Source organism: Muntiacus reevesi, chromosome 10, assembly GCF_963930625.1.
Source record: "Muntiacus reevesi chromosome 10, mMunRee1.1, whole genome shotgun sequence".
Classification (NCBI taxonomy): domain Eukaryota; kingdom Metazoa; phylum Chordata; class Mammalia; order Artiodactyla; family Cervidae; genus Muntiacus; species Muntiacus reevesi.
The window spans coordinates 69,984,114-70,004,419 of NC_089258.1; positions in this window are offsets into that span (position 1 = coordinate 69,984,114).

A 20,306-nucleotide genomic window follows, 5' to 3' on the forward strand; every position below is an offset into this window, starting at 1 on the left:
TACTAATTACTTTGATAAGGCCAACATTGTTCTTATAGCAAAAGAACTACAGAAAAAGAAAATTACAGACTGATATTTCTTGCTAACATGGATGTAAAAACCCTCAAGAAAATTCTAGCAAAACTGTGTAAAAAGATCATACACCATGATCAAATAGGATTTTTCCTAGATATGAATTAAAAAATCAAGTAATATAATCCATCAAATCGGGCTAAAGAAGAAAAATAATATGATGGTATCAATAGATATAGAAAAAAACTAACATTCATTAGATTTTTCTCTGACATTCGATAAAAATCTAACATCCATTCATGACAAAATTCTTCAGCAAACTATGAATAGAGAGAATTTCCTCACCTTGATAGGAAAAAAAATCTATAAAAAACACTGCTGCTAACTTCTACTTAATGGTGAACATGTGTGTGTGTGTGTGTGTGTGCACGCCTAGTCGCTCAGTCATGTCCAACTCTTTGCAATTCCATGAACTCTAGCCCACCAGGCTCCTCTGTCCATGGGATTTTCCAGGCAAGAAAACTAGAGTGGCTTGCCATTTCTTCCTCCACGGGATCTTCCTGGATCAAGGATCAAAACTTCACCTCCTGTGTCTCCTGCATTGGCAGGCAGATTCTTTACCTCTGAGCCACCCAGGAAGCCCAATGGTTAACATACAAAAGTCAATTTCTTTCCTAATAACAGTAATGAACAACTGGAATTTGAAACTAAAAACACAACACCATTTAAATCAACACCCTCCAAAAATAAAACACTTCAGTGAAATCTAGACTGCATGTTAAAAAGCAGAGACATTACTTTGCAGCCAAAGGTCCATCTAGTCAAAGCTATGGTTTTTCCAGTGGTCATGTATGGATGTGAGAGTTGGACTATAAAGAAAGCTGAGCGCTGAAGAATTGGTGCTTTTGAAATGTGGTGTTGGAGAAGACTCTTGAGAGTCCCTTGAACTGCAAAGAGATCCAACCAGTCCATCCTAAAGGAAATCAGTCCTGAATATTCACTGGAAGGACTGATGCTGAAGCTGAAACTCCAATACTTTGGGCACCTGATGCAAAAAACTGACTCATTGAAAAAGATCCTGATGCTGGGAAAGATTGAGGGCAGGAGGAGAAGGGGATAACAGAGGATGAGATGGCTGGATGGCAACACCAGCTCAATGGACATGAGTTTGAGTAAACTCCGGGAGTTGGTGATGGACAGGAAGACCTGGCATGCTGCAGTCCATGGGGTCACAAAGAGTCAGACACGACTGAGCGACTGAACTGAACTGAACTGAAGTGTAAATCTAACAAAATAGATATAATTCTATATGAAGATAACTATAAAACTATGATAAAGGATGAAGAGGAAATCTAAGTGAATAAAGAGATATTCTTCTCATGGACAGGAAATCTCAACATTCTTAAGATGTCAGTTCTTCTCAACCTGATCTGTAGACTTAATGAAATTTAGATCAAAATCCCAAAGAGTTATTTTGTAGATATTAATAAATTGACTCTACAGTTTGCATGGGAAGATAAAAAAATTCAGAGTAGCCAACAGTACTGAAGAAGAACAAAGTAAGAGGACTGACATTACCTAATTTACTGTAAAGTTACACAGTAATCAAGACAGTATAATACTGATGAAAGAATAGGCAAAAAGAAACAAAATAGAGACCACAGAAATATGCCCACACAAATATAAACTTTTCTTTGATCAAAAAAAGCAAATGCAATTTAGTGGAGAGAGGTTGTCCTTTGAACAAATAGTGCTGGAGGCACCGGACATCCATATGCAAGAAAATGAACCGAGACAAGACCTTACACCTTTCTCAAAATGTTAACTCAAAGTGGATCACAGACCTCCTATGGATCCTCCCTTCCCCTTTCCTCAGATGAGACCTATTCCTCCTCTGATCTCATCTTAAATATCTTTTCCCCTAGAAAACAGTTCTCATTTGGCCAAAAAAGGATCCTAATAACCTCCACATTTAAAAACATAATTTCATGGGTTTTCAATGATAACTCACGTTAAAATAATGGGGGAAGAGCCTGAGTCTAGTCTGTGGCTTTAAGAGGTGGAACAAAAGCATCTGAGGGGGGAAAAAATGAAGCAAAACAAAACAACCAAGCCCCACTAAGCCATATGTGTGTGATCAGCTTTCCAAGTACAAATGTATCTGGCCGGACAGCCACCTGGACCCCAGTGAGGACTCCCAGACCCCGATCCCATGTCACAACCAAAACAAAGCTAAAATGACTCCTGGGAAGGTTGACAGGTCATCACAGCTGTTCTGGTGTGGATACAGGCAGATTCCTGGAGGTGATAGTGACTATTACTGTAGGAACAGCTCTGGCACATTAAATAGGCATTTAAGAATAGTCCAGCTGCGCGTGAAGAGTCACTTGGGCCTGGGAGACAGAGCTGAAGGGTCAAAGCCAAGGTTAAGGTTTGAACTGAACATGTTTGCCCCTCCCTCAAGAGTCCAAGACAGGAGAAGAGGCAAACATTTCATGAAAATTAGAGCCCAAGGTGGAAAGAAAAAATAGCCATCGTCTCCTTTTTTCAAACAAAATTCAATGAAGCGGCAAGCATCTCAGCTAAAGGTGGTGATAATCGCATCCATCATCTGTAAGCAACTGAGCTTGCCTATGTCAGAGAGGTGTAGATGGTAGGCTCAGATTTTAATTCTTTGAAACCCAAGCTGAGAGGCAGAGATCCAGACAGGGGATGCGAAGTGGAAAGTGTAAACTGAAGAATGTCAGGCAGTGCAGGCAACAAGAGAAGGTGATAATAGTCCTTCTCCTCAGGGTCCCCAAACACCAGGGGTGGCCTTAAGCTAGGTTGAGTCTGAGGTTGGGGGAGCTGGGGAGAATGCTGAACTACTGAACTCGTTGTGTAACGGACCACAGCCACCAGCCGCTTCATCGCTGTCTGGACACTGAAGTCATCTGTCCTCTGCTTCAGACCTTCTAATTCTATTACTGCATTTTCTCGGAGCAGTGGTTCACTCATTCATTTATTCATCCATTGATTATTCATTCAACAAATATTCGTTGGAATCAGGCACTGGGGACACAGTGATGAAAAGGACAGACATCTTTGATCTCACTGATCTAAACTTCCAGCTGGGAAGACAGTGAACAGACAAATATATATACAAAATAATGTCAGGGAGTGATAAGTGCTATGCAGGAAACTAGGATGACCTAGGATAAAAGAATAGAAGGGGTGGGGGTGGTTTATATAGTGTGGCTCAGTAAAATGTCCTGCGAGTAACATGACTACATGTCATTTTCCCATGGGAATCCTATGTTGAACTTTTTGAGAACAGCCATACCACTTTCCACACTGGCTGCGCCATTTTACACTATTGGATTTGTATTTTCAGAGGATTATTCCGGCTGCTGAGTGGAAAACAGGTTGTAGGAGAACAGGAATAGAATGAGGGAACCCAGTTAGGGGGCTACTGTAGTGTTACAAACAGTTGATGAAAAGCTGATTACAACACCATCGGGGACAGTGAGGAGAGGCGACTGGTGAGCCGAAGGAAAGAAATTGATGGCACTAATCGTGGAGATGCTGGGTTTGGTACAGACCACCAGGCTCACCGCTCCAGCAGCATAGCAAGCTCTGGGGACCACGGGCTGATTCAATTCACACCCTGCTGGGTCAATGATCTCCATGGGAACACTGCTGAATTTGGCTGAAGGTTTGACTGATGCTACAAACAACGTGTCACACACAAGCATCCGGCTAAAGAAAGTGAGATGCAAGGCGGGCACCTCTTCCAGAAACCAAATCCCACCGGAAGACGGGAAACCAAGAGCCCCGGCAAGACATCGCTCTTCACAGATTGGGCTCTTCCGTTCCCCATGAAGTATGAGTTTGTGGCCGGACTTAGAAAGGCAGTTTGCTCTGTTGGAGAGAAATCTGCACTTTTATTTGTGCTTAGGCACAGGGATCAGGAAAGATTTGGAGATAGAGGGAGCTGTGATTTCTCAACCTCTAGGCTGTTTCCAACTGTGTTCCGTCCTTTCCTCTCTGAGAAAACCCAGCACACCTTTTCTCAGTCGATCTAAACACTCATGAAAACTGTTTTGTTAATAATGACATTTAATAAATGACTTCTGTTTCACCTTTTAAGAATAGGATCCACAAATCCTTCCTGGGACCTAAAGAGTTCTTGAACTTTTAAAATGACAATCATGACACTTAAGATAACCGGGCTCAACCACTTCAGAAAATAAGAAGAGTGTGTTTATTTTACCACAGTGATCAATTTCAGACTAAGAGTATAATACCAGCGGCTAAAGGAGTTAAGCCTTGATGAAAACTAAGACCAGTCCAATTCCCTGCTAGCCAATTAGCAGCTTTTCGTTTGCAGAAGAAGAATTTCACCCCTGTAGAAAAGTCTTTGAACCAAAACCACAAAATCTTATTGCTGATTGTCTACTGAAATTTACTCTCCAGTTGGATTACACATGATCCCAGAGGCTCAGATGAGAAATGGTGGACAGGGAACTCTCACCAAAAAAGCCAGCAATGCATAAATAAGTAGATAAAGCAACTGGACAAACACACACACACACACACACACACACACACACACACACACACACACACACCCATGAAGGGACCTATAAGGGTTTTCAAAGTATTTCTTCACCAAAATGCTTGTTTTTCATTCTAAAATTTTTCACAAGATACGTATATGTTTCCAGTCTTGTCCATGTAGCAGAAACAGCAATCATTTCTATTGAAGTGTTCAGTTTACGAAGTGATTCATTATACAACATCTCATTTAAAATGAAAAATACCCCATTTTGCAGATGTGAAAGGTTTCCCCAAATCACGTGTCTGCATCATAAACACTTTGGATGGCAAGGACCTCAGAAGACAGTCATTAAATGATTTTGTGTTGGTTTTAGGGACACGGGAAGGAGAGCTAAAATGAAGACAATATTTTTATAAAAAAGAATGAGGGTGTTCATATTGTAACTTGAGGGCTTTGTGGTCCTAAGGAAATGCAGTACAGCATAACTGTTCATGCTCAAGGTTAGGTATTAATGACCCTGGCTTCTTAGGCCCAATCTACCCTTATTTGCCATGTAATCTCAGGAAAGCTCGGTAAACTGAACCCCAGTTTTACTAACACGCAATATGGGAAAAGCATTACTCTGGGGGAGGCTGTGAAAATGAAATGTAATACTGCACGTGAAGTGGTTCACCCAGTGCCTGGCTCAGACCTCGTACCCAGGAGAGATGACCACTGGGATGACTCTTGTTCATACACTCAGAACTCCTAGCAGCCTGTGCGGTGAGAGGTCACATAGTCCAGATGGAGCTGCCAAGTTTGAGCTTACAGGGCCTCCTATTGCTGCTAAATAAGTATAAGGGGCTTCAAAATCAGTACAGGACTTCGGCAAGAAAGTCAGCTAGAACAGGTAGAGAAATACAAAAAAGAGCTTCTTCTCTTCCTGGCTCCTAAAGACTGCTGTTGGTGAATACCCTCTTGGACTGTTACAGGATGCTCTATCTAATCATTTCTCTGTGATCCACCATTAGTCCAACCTTTACAAAGAAAGTATTTCTTTTTTAACCACTTGGTTGCCCGACCTATTTTTAGAACTCGAGCACTCTTAGATTTCCTTTGTCTAATTTTATTTCATCATTTTTTTCAATCACCTCTTCCAGTCTAAAAGTATTAGACAATCCATAATTTATCTTTAAATCTAATAATTTAAAATTTATCTTATTTCAAAACTTTGATATCCTTTGACTGTTTTGTGTCTCCTAGTTGCACTAGAATAGACACTGTTTCATGATGAAATTTTATCAACTTTTTGCATCACCTCTCCTATTCCAAAAGAATTCTACCAGCCATAGTTCGTCTTTAATTCTAATAATTTCAGATTTATTTTGAAACACTGATATCCTTTGACTGTTGATAACTGCTAGTTGTATTAGAAAAGAAGTTGCTTCATGAACCCAATAAAATTTTGATTCAATGAATGAATGTGAAGTATATAGAGGGGTAGAAAATGTGGAGTTTAAAATTACTAACTAAAGAATACAAGCTGACCCATGCAATTGAAATGTCTATCTGTGGACTGTCAAGAATGATAAAGAGGCGCCCCTGTAAGGACAGTGAATGTGGTCCCATGGAGAGTATGACTTCATGACTTTTACATAAACTCACTGCTGCTAACTGCTAAGTCACTTCAGTCGTGTCCGACTCTGTGCGACCCCATCCATGGGATTCTCCAGGCAAGAACACTGGAGTGGGTTGCCATTTCCTTCTCCAATGCATAAAAGTGAAAAGTGAAAATGAAGTCGCTCAGTCATGTCCGACTCTTCACAACCCCATGGACTGCAGCCTACCAGGCTCCTCCGTCCATGGGATTTTCCAGGCAAGAGTACTGGAGTGGGGTGCCATTGCCTTCTCCGACATAAACTCACTACACAGGAATATTTTCCACTTCTCTTTTTCTCACTTTCCCCAACCCTCCTCCTCCACTCCAACAAATATCACTGAGAAAGTATACTCATAACATTAATACTGTTTCATCACCAAAATAATTTCTGTTGGAGTATTTCTAGAGATTCTCAAACAGCACCCTTCTTGGCAAAAATTCCAAACCGGTTGAGGAATAAGTCAAAGTTCTCCTTTGTCCGAATGTCTCAAATAGGGACTTCTCTGGTGGTCCAGTGGCCAAGACTCTGTGCTCTGAATGCATGAGGCCCAGATTTGATCCCTGGTCAGGGAACTAGAGCCCACACGCCGCAACTAAGAGTTCATTCACATGCTGCAACTAAATATCTCACATGCTGCAGTAAGACCTGGTACCGAAAATAAACAATACATACATGAATAATGTCTCAGATACTTCTAGGGCTTTCCTGGTGCCTCAAATGGTTAAGGAGCCACCTGCAATGCAGGAGACCTGGGTTCTATCCCTGGGTTGGGAAGATCTCCTGGAGGAGGGCGCAGCAACCCACTCCAGTATTCTTGCCTGGAGATCCCCATGGTCAGAGAAGCCCAGCGGTCTACAGTCCATGGGGTCGCAAAGAGCTGGACACGGCTGAGCGACCAAGCACACAGATACTACTGACAGTACAGATGTCACTACGTGTATGCTCGGTCATTTCAGTCGTGTCCGACTCTTTGAAACCCTATGCACTGTAGCCCTCCAGGCTCCTCTGTCCATGGGATTTCCCAGGCAAGAACACTGGAGTGGGTTGCCATGCCCTCCTCCAGGGGATATTTCCGACCCAGGGATTGAACCCCCATCTCCTATGTTGCAGCCAGATTTTTACCACTAGCGCCACCTGGGAATCCCAGATATCACTAACAACCCCCCAAGTCTGTTCTCTGTCTTTAGGAAATCACATTTTCTAGGCTCCCTTGAAGTTGGGAGGCTCTGGGATGAGAATGGGTGCAATAGCTCCACTTGCAGACCAAGCCTATACAACCTCCCACTCACACTCCTTCATTCTCTCTTGCCCTTCTTGCGGGCAGGGATGGTGAACCTCAGAGATCCTGCAGGTCGAGTGTTGAAGAGAGCAGAGCAGTGTGATCCCACGAGGGAGAGCCATCCCCTGACCCGAGTACCAGCCGTGTATCACCCGGAGGCGAAGACGTAGACTCCTTGTCCTTGGTCACTAGATATTTGATGTCTTCTATTACTATAGTTGAGCCTAACTTCACGAATGATAAAGCTGGTTGTAAAGGCCATATCTTTTATCTACCGGAAGGAAAACTTCAGCAGACGTAATGTTATCCACTCAGCACTTCTGCCCAGGGTTTCCCCACTCCTCATCCCCACCCTGGCAGGAGTGCTGCAGAAAGCCTGCCCAGTGACCCCCCCTGGAATTACAAATGAGCTCTGGAGAGCTGCTTTTGGAAAACACTTTGGAATAGCTATTTATGGAAGAGTAAGAGGAGTAAGATTGTAGAGTAGAGATAAAAGGAAATAAAGGAGTAAAACAAGGAGTGGGAAAATAGGTTCCTTCTCTATGAGCCTGAAATCTAACCCTGATTCCCTCCCAGCCCCACTTCTGCTCCTTGGACTAGATTTTGGCATCCTGTCCACGTGCTCCCCAGCATCCCATCTTGGCTTGCCCTGGATTGATCTTTTCCATCTCAGCCCACACAGCTGGGAGTTCTGCAGAAGCAGAAACCTGCCAAAAACAATAGTTTTCCTAAATGTCCAACAGCAAGGGAATTGGCTTATATATTATGAAGCATCTGGTCAATGGGGAATTATTCAATCATTAAACATGATCAACCTGAAACCTTTGTAACGACATGGAAAATGTCCCTGAAATAATGTTACTAAAGTTTTCCTTTCCTAAAAGCAAATCGTAAAATCACATAGGCAATATGGCAACAACTTGAAAAAAGGTACATGGGGAATAAAGCTATGAATTAAATTTGGAGAAAGAAAAGCAATTGTTGGGTTAGAGTAGAGAGACTCAACCAATCCTGTATTGTTTCATTAAAGCTATTCTATGCTTAAATGATGGGCTACCCAGATGACTCACTCCGTGATAGAGAATCCTCACGCCAATGCAGGTGATGCAGGAGACATGGGTTCCATCCTTGAGTGGGGAAGATCCTCTGGAGAAGGGAATGGCAACCCACTCCAGTATCCTTGCCTGGAGAATCCCATGGATGGAGGGTCTGGTGGGCTACAGTCCACGGGGTCGCAAAGAGTGGGACACAACAACTGAGCAAGCACACACACGAATGCTTAAATGATAAAAGAAACAGCTTTGCCATCCCTACTCAACAAAACTAGAAGGGAGAGGACTCTCACCCCTCCCTGCCTTTAGAGGAATCGTCCCGGTGGACAGCAGAGAGGAGCCTGGCAGAGCTGGGACAGGAATCAAGCTCCAGGCGCCCCGCGGTCTGCGCCGATTTCCAGTCTAAGCATAAGACCTGCTGTTGCTTCCATATGTCCTTGCTTTATTTTTAAGTCTTTTAAGATTCTCAGCATTTTGCATTCTGAAGGTGGTATTGTCTCCCTTAGTAACTCAGACTCCCAAAGAGAAATACTCCTAGAAAATCTTTCTTCTGATGGTCCCAGTTAACATGACATTATTTAAAAGGGCTAATGGAAAATCCATGTCATGAGAAAAGACTCATGTAACTCTGTTGACAAAACTTGTGAGGGTGGGCTTTGTATTCCTGTCACTGTTCATGATGGCATTTGAGATGAGGTCTACTTTCTTGTCAAGTCACGTCACCTTCTTGTCACATATATGGAGAATGCACACATGAAAAGCATCCTGAGACTTCCCTAGTGGTCCAGCGGTCAAGACTTCCCCTTCCAATCAACGGGTGTGGGTTCAAGCCTCGGTCAGGGAGCTACGATCCCACATGCCTCATGGCCAAAATACCAAAACACAGAACAGAAACAATGTTATAATAAAATCAGTAAAGACTTTAAAAATTATATACGTCAAAAAAATCTTAAAAAAAAAAAAAGAATCCAGTACCAGTAGGATGCAAATTAATGAACATTACGTATGTTTCCTACTTCAAAACAGGTCAGATATCAAAAGCTGAGTTAATCACCACCATCCTCATCTCCATCCCAGCAGCTCTGTCCTTTCAGATAAAGGGCAGTGGCAACGTGCTCTGGTCATTTGTGTTCCAAGCCCTGGGCTTGGCGTCCCTAACGTGCGATCTGTGAGGGGGAACTTTCCTAAGCCCTGAGATAAAAGGCCCCACCGCACCCCGCCACAGGGAGCCTGTTAGAAGACTCCAGAGTGACAGCTGAACAAACTGTAGGTATCCTCGCTCAGGGGGACGGAGACAGAAAAATGTAGGCGGCCACGGGATGAGATTAATGAGTTTTTGACTGGGGAATCTGGCCCGAAAACTCATTTCTCAGCTCAGGGGTGGGCAGGAACAAATCACAGCAGCTGACAGATGCGTGCAAGGTACGGGAAGGCGCTGCCAAGCAGGGGCAAGGATCACCCAAGACAGCAGTCTTCCCGGCGGTCTCATGCTCAGCTCTGCTCGCGGCAGGCCAGAGCTGGTCTTGGCCCCAGAAAAACCACTTCACCCCTTTCTCAACCTCATTTCCCACCCCCAGACCTCTTTTCTGATCTTGCTCCCTGTAAAATAGAATTGTCCAAATCACTACTCCTTTCCTTGTCTTCAGCCGCACTCTCGTCTTCTATATTAACACTTGTTGCACTTTCTAGTACAGTAAGCCCCAGACATGTGAACCATCAAGGTGCAAACTTTCAAAGATGCGAACATGTGTTCCTGTGTCCAATCACATAAGTTAGTTTGCGTGACTGGTGTACATTGTAAGGTGCATATATTGTCTGCTAGTGGTACTGTGCAGTTTCCCTGGTGGCTCAGAGGTTAAAGCGTCTGCCTCCAATGCGGGAGATCCGGGTTCGATCCCTGGGTCAGGAAGATCCCCTGGAGAAGGAAATGGCAACCCACTCCAGTATTCATGCCTGGAGCATCCCATGGATGCAGGAGCTTGGTAGGCTACAGTACACGCGGTCACAATGAGTTGGACATGACTGAGCGATAACTAACTTGGTGGTACTGTACTGTATGATTAGAAACATTTTCTTTATTTTTTGTGTTTGTATGTATCATTTGTGTAAAAAGCATTATAAACCTATTACAGTACAGTACTATATAGTCAATGGTGTTAGTTGGGTTGCCCTTTTGAACATATTGGACTTCTGAACGCACTCATAGAACGGAACTCTTTCTATGTGGGGGACTTACCTGAATCGTCTATTTATTACTCTAGTTCTCCCCATTATGCTTTAAGTTTTCCTTGAGGACAATGACTTCTTCACACCTATCTCTATCTGCAATGCCTGGTACGGTGCTGAGCACCCAGGAGGAGTTCACTAACCCGTTGTCGTATTCGTGCTGACTTTCTAGTGTAGAGACAAGCAGAGTTGTCTCCCAAATTTGGAAGGCCCAAGAGTGACTAGAAGAGTTGCATTGGTCACCAACTCTCACTCATGTGTGCGTGCACAGTTGTCCAGTCGTGTCTGATTCTGTGACCCCATGGACTGCAGCCCACTAGGCTCCTCTGTCCATGGGGATTCTCCGGACAAGAATACTGGAGTAGGTTGTCATGAGCTCCTCCAGGGGATCTTCCCAACTCAAGGATCAAACACTTGATTCTTGCATCTCCTGCACTGGCTGGCGGATTCTTTTCCACTAGAGCCACCTGTCCCCAGCAAAAACTAGCAGGCAATAATGGTGTATTGAAAATGGAATGCGTCTTTATGATAGTCTCCCCAGAGATGCCTGACCTCTGCAACCTCCTCATGGATGTTCCTCTAGCAACACCCAGTGAGAGAGCAGAAGAGCTATACATTTGTGCACCACAAGAAATAATCCTTTTAATCACCCCCTGCTAGCATCCCGATTCTCTTCAGCTTGCCATGGAATCTGTGCAAGCCCAGGACATCACAGAACACTGGAACACCTAGACGGCTTCACATCACATTGACACCGAATCAATTAGCAACTGGTGTCACTAAACCTGAACATCTCTATGCCAAGCAAGGATGGAGACGATCTCTGTTAGCTAGAATCGGTTGGGAAGATTTCACATGAGCATTTAGTTACATCTTCCAGATGACCATCATACATACCCTCAAGAGTTTTTTTTTTAAAGTTTATTGACAGGGACTTCCCTGGTAGTCTAGTGGTTAAAAAAAAATCCACCTGCCAGTGCATGGGACACAGGTTCGATCTCTGGTCCGGGAAGACCCCAATTGGCACGGAGCACCTAAGCCTATGTGCCACTCTGAAGCCCACTAGTCCCCAAAGAGAAACCACAACAGTGAGAAGCCTGTGGCATGCAACAAAGAGGAGCCCCTGTTGGCCGCAACCAAGACTACGTCAGCAATCAAGACCAATCACAGTCTAAATAAAGAAATAAAATTTAAAAAATTTTACTGACATATAGCTTATCCTAAGGTTTTTCATATTGAAATGGAAAATTGCTGTTTTATACACAGAAAGGTCATTTTCTTCTAAGTTCATTAAAATTTTGTAGCAAAAATTCCAGATTATAACTTATAAATCTAGTAAGAAAAGGCTTCCCAGGCAGAGACACAGGAGATGTGCGTTTGATCCCTGGGTCGGGAAGATCCCCTGGAGAAGGGAATGGCAACCCACTCCAGTATTCTTGCCTGGAGAATCCCATGGACGGAGGAGCCTGGCGGGCTACAGTCCATGGGGTTGCAAAGAGTCAGACACAACTAAGTACTCAGGCACACAAAGAAACGTTGAGTCAATGAAATGTGAAAATATCAAAATCCACATTGGAGAATCAAAAAAGTCCTGTAGCTGACATTGGTCACCATATAGTTACAAATTTATTTTTTCTTGTGATGAGAAGTTTTAAGATCTACTCTCTTAGCAACTTTCAAATATGCTCTATGGTATTATTAACTTTAACCACCATGCTATAGGTTATATCCCCATGACTTACTTATTTTAATTACTTAAAAATATTCTCTAATAAAACACTGATTCCACCGAAAGAACATTAGACACACTTGGAAATTTTGTAATGAGAATTAACCCCATGATTTTTGCCTTTTTTCAGAATGCCAATGCTTTTTCTGTGCTTATGAGTTAAAACAAGCTCTTACCAACAGAGTAAGTCTTAATCAGTATAAGGCCACTCATATTAAGAGGGGTATTATAGGGATATTAAGTGTTTTGGCTCAGTAAGAAGTTGGACAAAGAAGAAAGCAATGAGTTATGGAAAAGTACTGGTATATCAAAGGCAGGAATAATGGAGTGGGGATCTTCTCAACCCAGGGACAGAACCCAGGTCTTCTGCATTGCAGGCAGACTCTTTATCACCAGGGAAGCCTCCATATCAAAGGTGAGTGGTCTTGAAATTCGCTGGTAGATCAGGAAGGAACTAAAAGATAGTCACTGTTTTAGAGGACCACTGAAGTGTTTTACAGGAATATTGCAGAGCTCAGAGGAAACAAAACGGGTTGGCAATTAGAGGAAAAAAAACATGGGCTTCAGAAGTTTATTGTGGGCTCACTAGTAGCATGAGTTTGCATGGAACTGAGAGTTTCTCAAGACGTGGGATTTTGAGTGCTAAATCCTGGACAATCTCAGGCTAACTTAAATGTCTAGTAGCCCTACTTTCTAGATCTAGAAGTTACTAGCTAGAGGACCTCATTCCAATTACTTCCCCACAATTCAGTTTCCTTCCCTCTGAAATGGAAAGAAGAGATTGTTGTAAAAATTTTAAATGTAAGTCAGATTCCTGGAACATTCAAGTTGTATTTGGCAATCATATTTACTGATGCAAATATTCAGCATGAAGACCAAAATCTCACCCAGACTCTATATTTGATCTCTGATCAATCGAAGAAGGAATTTGTCTTATTTTACTACATTCTTTTTCATGTGGCCAAGTACACTCTTCACGTTTCAAAATGTTTTCAGTGGAGTTGTGAAAATATTGCAAATCCTGTCCGTTGCCTAGAATCTGAAAATAGTCATTAACTTCTTTTGAATTTTTTTAAAAATGATTTTATGTTGATTCCAAAGAAGAGTAAATATTCTCTCTTTCTGAAACTCCATGCATTCTGAGAACTCTTCAGCAAGACTGAAGCAAGCTAACACTGGAACATGTCAGTGAACTACAGACAAATCTAGATTGACGTCAATATCTGAAGATGGTGATAGGGATGGGGCAGGACACTGGGCCACCAGTGGTTCCATTAGATGCACGTCTGCACTGTAAACAAAGCAAATCCTTTGGGTCAACATGAAAGATGTTGGAAGGTAGGGGCAACTCAGAAAAGACATTTCAGTAATTGCATGAGGAGTGTCATGGTTCCGGTGACTGACTGGGATCAGGGACTGGCTTTAGTTTCAATAAGGAACTGGAATCGGAATCAGGAAAAAAAGATCCTAGGCACAAGGTTGTCAGGAGGGAGCAGGTTAGTACGGCTGGCAGCAAAGCGTGGTTGGGGCAGGTAGGGAGTAACACATGGATGGAACCAAGTGCCTTCCGAAATCTGGTGTCTTCAAAAGGTTTTCCTGAAAATTTTATCTCAATGTCCTTAGTTATTTTTAATCAACTTGTGGCAGGATTTTAAAGCCCCATTTCTCCTATTTTTCATTTTTTGTCTGGAAAGTCATGTGTTTCTTAATCAACCTCATTTCAAATGCAACTGAGAAGACAAGCTGGATGCAGAAGAGAGCCCTAAGTACCTCCCTCCGCCTTATGTCATGCCTAACATGATGAACGTGAAGATACTTCTTCAAATTTTTTTAAAAATTTTGAATTTTTTAAAAATTTAAAAGTGGACAAATTTTTTAAAAATTGTATCCCGACAATAAAATGATCCATGATCATACAAATGATCTCAGTAAGAGACAAAAAAGAAGGCATAGCTAAAGAGACTAATGTCTTTGAATAGTTAAGTCTCTAGAAACTCAAATTTCAGGAGGCATAAGGAGAAGGGGGAGACAGCATACAAAAAAGGGAGGGAACTGGCTTGAATCTCTAAGAATGATATTGAAGTTTCTAAAATTCTCCAATAGCTGAGAAGAGTCAACCATGTTAAAAGAGCAAACATGCGTATTTTTTGTTATATTGAAAGTAAATAGAATAACAAGAAATGTACTTATCAGCCACCTGGGCTACGGATGTAGTATTAACAGATGACTGAGAGAGAGAAAAGGACTGTTTGAATTCTTTGTTAGAATACTTTGTCAGCAAGCATGATTTCTATCCTGAAAAGGGTAGAATAAATATTGACAAATGAGTGAGGTCCAATAAAGCAGTCCCTGACATCGCTGAAGTGGTTCGGTTCCCTGGCTGTAAAAACACATATCGTGGTATAGTATTCTTCAAGAATGAACAGTACTTCATGGAGTTAGGAAGACTAGATAAATGTGTTCCCACTTATCTTAAAAACTGCAGATGGAGCTTGTCATTTATGGACTAGTGAGCTTGACATCAGATCCACACAAGTTTCTGCAATGGAATATTAATAGGTTGAATTGGGAGCACACACAGGGGGATGTGGAGAACACGAGGAGATACCGTGGGACCCTTCAAGAACAAACCGTACCCAAGTGAGTCCTCTCTCTCTCCATTAGATGATGAAATAAACGTTTCAGATGAATCTGAATTGCAGGAAAGCCTTCGACAAAGTGTCTCACTATAGTCTTATAGAAGAAATAGAAATGTCTAGAGAGAGAGAGACAGACTAAACTCCCACTCACTGAACGACCTCGCCAAAGAGAATAAATTAATGCATTTCATCTGCATCGGGGAGGTCTTTTCAGCAATTTAATCAATAACAGATGGTACCACTTTGATCAGACGCATGAGCTGTATGTTAAGGGGAGAGGTACTCAATACATTGAACAGCAGTTTCTTAATGTTGTTTTAGAGGGAACATATCTGGAAGTCATGTTGCTTTTTGAAACCAACAACAACAAAAACTAATTGAACTATTTTACTCGTTCAGTTAAGCACTATTAAATATAGCTGTAATTGTGTTAGAAAAAAATATGAATTAAATCTTGAGGAAATTCTATCAACTTAATTTATTCACTGAATTGAAAAGAAATCACAGGGATTAATTTTAGAAGTGTAGTCGTGAGAACTCCAGCTTCAATGGGAACATAGCCTGAAAAGCATTGTGTTGCCCTGTTAAAAGCAAGACTACAGGCCCCAAATGGAGTCACTTGTGCTAAGCCCCACATCACCAAACCAAAGTTTTTAGTTTCAGCTCTCCCAGAAATGAAATCTCAAACCAGCCAATCAGGAATCGTCAGATCAGCACTGGTTAAGTAAACTGCCTGATCAATCCCCTGCCATCCCTTAAAGGAAAGTAACCTTGTAAAAATGAACCTGGTTTTTCACATAGTACAACTTCTTTGTTCCTGCTCTCCTCTGTTGACAAAAGTTTTTCATTCTGTACAGCTCCTTGGAGCTTTTTTCTATCTGCTACATTGGATACTGCTAGATTTGAATTGATTTCTGCGCAAATAAACATCTAAAAAATGTTTAATTTGCCTCAGTTTATCTTCTTACAGTACTTACTGTTAAGCTGTTTTGTCTCTTTCTCAGAAGGAAGATTTTAAAAGGACTGGAAAAGGATGGGTTGTGTCTGAACATCAGTGTAGAGAGGTTTAAGGATTTTCACTAACCAACTGCTGAACACTGATGTTAGCGATGGGGGCTGGGGGTGGGGCTAGAATTTCAATTATGAACATGCGCTCTGTTAAATAAACATATTAGTGTACAAAACAAAGGACATGATGGTACCTTTGACTCGACCCTGATTTGTTTTGTTCTGAGACCCACACACGATGAAAGGTCTGGACAAGCTAGCATGTATTCGGTAGAGAAGGTTCAGGGTGCTGAAGAGACTAAATGATGAGGCCATAAGAGGAATGATGAAGGAACTGGGTTGCTTAGCAGGAGAAGAGCAGTTGTGGGGAGATTGCTGCCTTCAGTTACTTGAAAGCTGAACTTAGAGAAAAAGGATCAGCACTAGCTTATTCTCAAAATGGACCTATGTGAGTGGGAGCATTGAGACTGGGAAAGATTGGAGCTGAGTGAGACCCAGAGCCAAGGATGATCGCTCTCAGAGCTACAACAGGTTTCTTTTTTTTTTAAGTTTGCAAAGTCCATGGTTGCAATTTTTTTTTTTTAAAGGAAGGCAATGGGGGAGCCAAGTCAAAATAATGAGAATCAGAAAGTCAGTGACACAGGGTAGAAAGACAGTCAGAAAATAGACATGATGAGGACAGTGGGCCAAGTCTGAGGAATTTGGGGGCCACCAGGTGGCAGTGATTTTCCTTATGATTCCCCTGGCCATGCTCAGGGATGCGAGCTGTGCATTTTAAGGGAATAAAAATAAAAGCACTGCTCACCCCAACTTCCCTACACTCAAGTGAGAAGAGAGCTTCACAGCCATGGTTTCAGAATGTGGAAATTGACAAGCAATGCTTGAAGACAAAAGGAATCAATTTCTGATTCACAACATCACCGCAAAACAAAAACACACAGGAAAGCCCAACATTGACGACAAAGAGAAACAAACTCTAGTAACCCCAAAATAGGTAACAACTAAGATTCAGGGTCAAAATGGGAGGAGGAGCTGGGGGAGGCAATGAGTAAAGAGGATGACAATGAGCAGATAGAGAGAAGGAAGCCAAGCTTGGAAGAAAGGAATCACTGTATCAAACGCCATGATGAATTTTGATGTAATTTCCCCATCACTTGGTGGGAAATGCCATGTGTACTTAATGGGGCCAAGGTTCTCAGGATAGAAATTTTCCTGAGGAGAATCACCTTTTGGAACCATCCATTTCCAGCATAGAGCATCAACCCTCCAACTGTAGCTGCTTGGCACATGTCTGGGGACGTCTAAACACAAGGAGAAGAAAGCCAAGCTGGTCTGGAACAGACTGATCTGATTGTATTCCAACAGCTTTAACCTATCATGGTCTCAGTACTTCTGCCAAGGGATGCAAGATCTTCTCAATGCAATGTCCCCACAACTGAACAGAAAACAATCTGTTGGCTATGAACTCCCATTCCTGCAGAGTGCAATTAACCTTGACTGAGAGGTTCAAGTCTTCGTAGACTCGAGTCCCAAGTTCACTGCAGTAAGTTCTGCCCAGCAGATTATGGCCCCTTTCAGTGTAACTGGTGTGGGTATTGCCTGAGGCTAGGTAAAACAGGTCAAGTCAGAAGTGAACAAGACCTTTAGCTTCAGAAAGATCATGGCCATGTGAAACAGACATGTTTCTTCTTCACTGTTTGAAATTAGTGACCAAGCCTAATTAGAGTGTAACAGTGGGGAATAAATGACCAGCAATACTGAACCATCTTTGATTATTACAGAGGATGAGTCTCATAACTAAATTACTAACATCTTATCTGATCTCAAGAAGTTGCCCTTCCTGTACACAATGTCACATTTACGGGCTTCCCAGACTCACTTGGGGTTCTCCCCGAAAGAGTGCTGTGCAAGCTTCAATATTTATTCAAGGAATGGTTTAATAGGATTTCCAAACATATAAGGATCTTTCTGCCCAGGAGGTAATGGAGGATCAGATTCTTTTTTTAACCATTCTTTAATTGAAGTATAATCTTAATCACCAGAAGATGTAAGAGCGTGGCCCAAGCTGAAGGACATTACAATTTGTTTCTATATTTCTGGAAGGTTGCTTTCTACCCATCATTCTCCTTAACTCATGAGCTTATAGGCACCTGAAGCACCAACTGCATCAAGAGGTACAGGTCCAGAAAATGTGGAAGAAGCAAGGGAAGGCAGCAACATTTATATACTTATTTATCTGTGTGTTTACAGAGGACTTCGTTGAGAGCACCGAGAAGGAATATATATTCTTGACAGGAACACAGGTGTCAGTCACAAATCTTCCTACAAGAAAACAACTGCCAGCAGATGTCCAATCTGAATTGCCTGAGAAAGAGGTCATTTTTCACGATACACTGAAAGGGACCATAATCTCCCGGGCAGAGCTGACTGCAGGAGAGGGGTTTCCTGCTTCAGGCTCACAAGGACAGAGGCAGCACTGGTGGTAGAATTCTGCGATTCAGTGAAAATGCACGAATCTTGGTAAGAAAAAGGTCCAGTTTCTAGGCAGAAGAGAACAAAGAGTGGGAGAAGCATATCGAGAAAAACAGCACCAGAGTTTTGCATGTCCTCCATGGGCAATCATCAGAAACAGTCATGACCTCGGTTTAAGTAAGTCAGTCCAAGACTTCAGTTCAGTTCAGTCACTCAGTTGTGTCCGACACTTTGCAACCCCATGGACTGCAGCACGCCAGGCTTCTCTGTCCATCACCAACTCCCGGAGCTTGCTCAAACTCATGTCCATTGAGTCAGTGATGCCATCCAACCACCTCATCCTCTGTCATCCCCTTCTCCTCCCACCTTCAATGTTTCCCAGAATCAGGGTCTTTTCCAATAAGTCAGTTCTTTGCATCAGGCGACCAAAGTATTGGAGCTTTGGCTTCAGCATCAGTCCTTCCAATGAATATTCAGGACTGATTTCCTTTAGGATGGACTGGTTGGATCTCCTTGCAGTCCAAGGGACTCTCAAGAGTCTTCTCCAACACCACAGTTCAAAAGAATCAATTATTCAGTGCTCAGCTTTCTTTATGGTCCAACTCTCACATCCACGCATGACTACTAGAAAAACCATAGCTTTGACTAGACAGACCTTTGTCAGTAAAGTAATGTCTCTGCTTTTGAATATGCTATCTAGGTTGGTCATAACTTTTCTTCCAAGGAGCAAGGGTCTTTGAATTTCATGACTGCAGTTACCATCTGTAGTGATTTTGGAGCCTAAGAAAATAAAGTCTGTCACTGTTTCCATTGTTTCCCCACCTAATTGCCATGAAGTGATGGGACCAGATGCCATGATCTTAGTTTTTTGAATGTTGAGTTTTAAGACTTGATCCTTAGAATCCTTAGAAACTCATTACTTTTATGCTTGAACTGAATATCACTGCCAGTTCTATAGGGATGCAGAAGACTCCCCTCTCTCTGGAGGCAGCTGGCAAGGTGTCCTGGGGGGTGACTTGAGCCTTGCTGGAAGTCTGGGGGGTACCCAGCAGTGATAGTTACAACTGACACATCTTAGTGCTTAGGAGGAAAGTGGGTCGCTCTGTCAAAATATACCAAGTGATATCTAAGAGACAGGTCCTAGCCTCACTTGGGGAGATGGCAGTTATGGGTCTGGGGATCATTTTGCAATACTGTATCCTGGAGCTCTTGAGAAATTGACCCCACATAACATGCCTGTTTATTCAAGCCAAAGAGCAATGACAAAGGGCTATTTGTTATATTGCTTCCAACAATAACTTGCTGGAGTCAATGGATGGTAGGATTGGCCTCATCTTGATGGTAGTTTCTACACCTCCCTGCTTAGAATTGTAAGGGATGATGGGCAGTGCCGACCTTGACATCTGGGAACAATTTCCTTGTGTGGATGAAGAATGTCTTTAGAGGAAAGGTGCTGAAATCCTAAAAAGGCATCATCACAGAAAAAGTACAAGTTGAAGATTTCTGAACGTTCCTCCAACACTGACATCCATATACTTTCATATCTGAATCTGAAAAGATGCTTGTTAAACGCAACTATACCTCTAATTGGTAAAATATGGGGCAGTGAAATAAAGTGAAGAAGGAATTGGTTAGATTTTAACCATGGTAGTATTTTGGGCAGAGGTTGATCATGATTTTGAATGTACACATGTACATACTTATATACA